The following is a 5,770-nucleotide window of genomic DNA, read 5'->3' as shown; positions in this document are numbered from 1 at the left end:
TAGGACACAATAATCATGGCAACACACGGACTGTTGTAACCATGGACCTCCTGCGGGCTGTATGATCCATGGGCCTTCTACGGGCCATAGGATCCATTAGTCTTCTATACGGGCCTTAGCATCCATGGGCCTTCTACAGGCCGTAGGATCCATGGGCCTTCTACTAGTCGTACGATCCATGGGCCTTCTACGGGCGTATAATCATTTCGCCAATCATGGGCCGTACTATTCGTGGACCATAACGGGCCGTTAATAGGTCGTATTTGATAACTCTATGAAAACAGCCCAACGGGTTTTTGTTGACATAAAAATGGCCCAACGTATTAACGGGCCACAAATGGGCTGACTGTAACCACGGGCTGAATTTAGCCCACCAGCAGAAAATGACAGTAATGGGTCGTAAGTAACCGAATGGTGGAAATGAGACCAAGAATAAATGGGCCCTGAGAAGGCCGAAAGATAACATGGGCTAGAAATGGCCCAATGGAATAATGGGCCGTTAATGGGTATAAAGTGATACATTGTTCATTACGGGTCAGTTTCACCACTAGCCGTTAATGGGCCAAGAGTTACAAAGGGCCTCATATGGGCCGAAAGACGTCATGGGCCATACATGGGCCGGAAGTTAAAACGGGTTGGAATCATATTGGACGGCCCAGATGACACTACTGGGCCTAATTCAGATAGGTCGTAACGGGCACTAGGTTAACGGGCTGTAAATGGGCTATATGCGAATATGCTGTTAACAGGCTTTCCGTGGGCCGGCCCGCCACCTTTTGACCAAGTCAAATGGGCCAGCCTTTTCACAGGAATGGGCCTCTGTTGGGCCGTGCCACATGTCGACGTATCATAGGCACCTTCGGTCCAATGAGTAGATGACATCTGTCCCAACGGTGAGCCAACACATGTTTCCTCCAGCCAATGATGATTTTACACGTGGAAAATCCCCATTGGTCGGGGCTGTTAACGGGTTATCGGATCCAAAACCGGACCCGATAGCTTAACGGCGTTTTGTTACGGTGGATGCCACGTGTCAGTCACCCTTGACGAAAGCACTTCTGTGATGCACGATTTATCGTCATGGAAGTGGACACTTCCGTGATGATAATTTTGGTAATGTCATGGAACACTTCTACGACAACACAGGTATTACTATCTTGATTCTGTCATAAAATCGTCATGGATGTACATGCATGACAGAAAACGTGACCTACTGTGACAAACATGTATCATCACGGAAGTGTAATTTTTTTGTGGTGAAGACATCCCTGTTTGGATATTCAACTTAGCTAGAGGTTAGAGTTAGTTTCTAGCTCATGACTAACCCTGAACTAACTCCATCCAAATAGGTGTTTGGATGACAGGGTTAGATACTTAGATTGACAATAAATGCACTAGGAGAACTAGCTCAAATTAGCACCTCTTGGGTTGGATAGTTTTTTTTGGGTGGATTATAGATGCAACTAGCTCAAACTAGCCCTCATGTTTAGATATACATTAGGGCTATTTGAGCCCGAACTAGCTCAAACTAGCCCTCATGTTTAGATATACATTAGGGCTATTTGAGCTCAAACTAGCTCAAACTAACTCTAACCCATGGATACAACAACAGTTAATCAACCAATAATTTGTAAGAATGCAATAAACTCCTTCCGACCCATAATATAAGATGTTAATTCATCTAATATGTGAGTATATTGGATGTTATAAGATATTATAAAAGAGTGTTGTACTACATCATTGTGCAATTGGTGTTTAGCTTCTAATATTAACTTGGTGCTTTTAGGTACATATTTTTTAGGTACATATGTCATTGGTAAAGATCCACGCTTCGACCCTTTCTGCGTATGGGGAAATGAGATATCGATGAACCAGCATCAAGTGAGTAAGCTGATAAAGATTGTTAGTAAAATGGGTCAAAAGATGGCAATTAAACTTTTTTGTTTACACTTTATCCAATACAATAGCGGACTGCATGATGGTAAGTAAGAACTCTGCAACCTTCTTTTTACTGCCCATAATGAGTTGTGTTAGATGACAATGTCTGAACCTTTTTTCCTTTGCAGTGGTTCCCAAAGCAGTTTACTCAAGATTACCTCTCAAACTACATGATTGGTGGGCATGCAAAGGTTAAAGTATTTCTACCAGAACACGATGATTATCTAGATGTTTTCATGAAGATCGTGAAGGATGGGCGGTCGACCATCTTAAGGGGTTGGACTAGAGTCGTGCGTGCCTTCTGCATGGAGGAGGGCACAATATGGGCATCCCGCTTCACCTTGTTCAGCAACCAGAATGTATATCGCCTCTTTCTTTACCGTCTTTAATAATACAAGTATACAACTGTGGTTCATCATTCTTTATTTGGTTCTTATGTAATTTTTGATATGTACCTATGAATCGAATAATGCATTGGTTGTCTGAACCTGATGGGTATGAATAAAGCTATAGCATACATTCAAATTCAAATCATGTACAATTTGATATAGCAACAATTAAATTATGGTGAAATTGCACTCTCCAGGTTGTTACGCTACACACGGTTGGTAAAACACAAACGTTTGTGATATACACCATAATTCAAGGCGTTTCACATAGAGGAAACGTGTGCAAGCGTGCACACAGTTGCCATTTGCAAAGCGTGTGCGATGTCAGACAATATCACAAATGGTGCGGGCTAACTAAACGTTTGTGATAGTTGCCTTATCGTACACGATTCGCAACCATGAATTGTTTCTGATGAAGTATGCATCGTAAACGTTGCACCACAGAATAGCGTGTGCGATAGTTGTCATGTACGACGATGTTACGACGGTCCGACGTTTCGTAATCCTATCCGACACTTGTACGACGATTAGCTAATCTTCTTAATTAGCTATCACATACATTTTGGGAAAAGCGAATGTGTGTGATTGTATGTTTATCATACACGTTCTACAATAGTGAACCATTTGTGATGGGCCACACATCATAAACATAGCACCACAGAATACTGACTGCGATGGCAATGCGAGCACAAACAAGTAGGAGTACTATATATGCATCTTGGCTCCATATCCCCAACGGTTTATGGGTCATGTGGGAAGGACCCCCCTATTGCCCACACTCACTTGGCGACGGTTCCAAATGCCGTTGCGGAAAGGGGTTAAAAATCGTTTGTATAGCACCGACACGTATTAGTGATACTATGTTTTATGCTATGCTTAATGATTATCATATGCTTATCCTTGTATGATCATTCACTTGTGTTTGGTGATGAGTGCTTACTATTCCATTCATATCAATTTGTGTGCTCAACCAAGTTGTATGTGACATGGAAGAGTGACCCATGATCCTAATCGATTGTGCATTTGCATTCAAATGCAATTTTTTAATAATGCACAAATTTAGGGGGAGCTCTTGCTTATCACATACTTCTCAAAGCGACACTGTATTTCATTCATTTAATCATTTGTCGAAGCTTTAGTCTATATGTTGTCATCAATTACCAAAAATGGGGGATTGAAAGTGCAACTAATCCCCAGGTGGTTTTGGTAATTCATAACAACATATATCTCATTGAACTAATGTCCATTCAAGTTAAATATTTCAGGAAGTTCAATGATTGACATGGCAAGAACTAGTGATTGTGGACCCATCAAAATGCTAAGGGCATTGATTGGTAAAATATCAAGACTCTACATTTTTGGTAAGTGATCCAAGATCACATTAAGTCCATAGGAAAGCCAATGCTATTGAAAGAGGATGAGGTGTTGCTTAATGATCTTTTTTGCTCAAGTGCTTAGTGATATTGCTCCAAAACTCTCAGCCACTTTCTCTATCCAATATGTCCAAACCCTACTTTCTAGCTTGACCGCATCGAAATTTCCTATCTGGAGCCAACGAGTTCATCTGGACTTAGCCACTGCCAAACCCTAACAAATAGGATCCACCGCTATGGATCTTGGTCTCACCGAGATGGCCTTTCCAAATCTCTGTTACTTATTGCTTCACTTTGGTCTCACCGAGTTGATGCAATAGGTACCACCGAGATGGCTTGCCAACTCTCTGTTGCCTTATTGCTTCACTTCGGTCTCTTCGAGTTGACGCAATCGGTGCCACCGAGACGAGGTTTGCCCTAGCCATTGCACATCGGTCCCTACGAGTTGGTCCAGTCGGTCCCACCAAGATTCCTAGCATTCATATCTTTTACACAGGTCGGTGCCACCGAGATTTCTGATCGATGCTACCGAGTTGGGTCAAAAGTGTGTAACGATTGGATTTCGTGTGGAGGTCGTATATACCCCTCCACCCCTTCTTCCTCATAAGAGAGAGCCGTCAGAATGTGCCTACACTTCCACCATTTATTTTCTGAGAGAGAATCACCCACTCATGTGTTGAGATTAAGAGATTCCATTCCTACCATTTGAACCTTGATTTCTAGCCTTCCTCAACTTGCTTTCCACTCAAATCCTTCTTCCACCATAGCCAAATTTGTGTGTGTGTGAGAGAGAGTTGAGTGTTGGGGAGACTATCATTTAAAGCACAAGAGCAAGGAGTTCATCATCAGCACACCGTCTATTACCTTTTGGAAAGTGGTGTCTCCTAGATTGGTTCGGTGTCTCTTGGGAGCCTCCGACATGATGTGGAGTTGAACCAAGAAGTTTGTAAAGGCAATGAGATCACCTACTTCGTGAAGATCTATCCGGGTGAGGCAATTTCTTCGTGGACGATGGCTATGGTGGAATAGACAAGGTTGCTTCTTCGTGGACCCTTTGTGGGTGGAGCCATCCGTAGACTCGCACAGACGTTACTCTTCGTGCGTTGAAGTCTCCATTAACGTGGACGTACTATAACACCACCTACCGGAACCACGCAAAAAATCTCCGTGCCCCCGTTGCGTTTGCCTTCTGTAAACCCTTCCCTTTACTTACATGTGCAATGTTTTACATTCCGCTCCTATACTCTTAAGATTGTATGTGTAGATTGATTACTTGACTTGTCATAATTGCTAAAATCTACCTACAACTAAAATTGGGAAAATGTTAGGTTTTATTTGGTCAAGTAGTCTAACCTACTTTCGATCCTACAAGCATGCGGGCAGCGGCGCGCACAAGGTGTCCGGCATGCGGGCGGCGCGGACACGGCGGGCGGCACAGACACGGTGACCGACAATCGGGCAGAGTGGACACGGCGGCAGGCACGCGGGCGGCACGGACGCGGAGGCCGTCACACACGCAGCAGCACGGACACGGCGGCCAGCAAGCGAGCAGCGGCGTGCACGCAGTGAATAGCACGCAGAGAACGGCGTGCATAAGTGAAGAGACAAGAGAGATAGAGACATTGAATGGCTGCATTGTGGGGTCGAGTGGAGGTGTCCGGGCATGCCCAGGCAACCTTATATTGCCCCCAGATTTGAAACGGGTTTGAGATACGCCGGTCAGTCTGAACGTTTAGGAAGAAAGTGAGGGTCCGATTGGATCAACATTTTTTGACCGGACACTGACCGGTGTATAGGGGTCTAGCTGTAGATGCTCTTAAGTAAGTTTAAGATCCACTACTACAACAAAATCTGTATGATTATGGTAAATGTTCTTTATGCTATTGTGCTATTTAGCACATTGGGACTCGAAAGACAGACGTTTCGACTCCACGACCTCGAATGAATTTGTAATTTACTCCCAAAATTGCTTGTTTTGCTTTCCCAGTTCGCACTCACCGAATCACCGTCCTGGCGGCCCCCCAAAAATTGCAACTGCGCAAACCGTAGAAACAAAACCCTCGGGACCCC

Source organism: Triticum dicoccoides, chromosome 5B (genome assembly GCF_002162155.2).
Source record: "Triticum dicoccoides isolate Atlit2015 ecotype Zavitan chromosome 5B, WEW_v2.0, whole genome shotgun sequence".
In the NCBI taxonomy this organism is placed as follows: Eukaryota; Viridiplantae; Streptophyta; class Magnoliopsida; order Poales; family Poaceae; genus Triticum; species Triticum dicoccoides.
Note: the sequence above shows the minus strand (reverse complement) of the source record.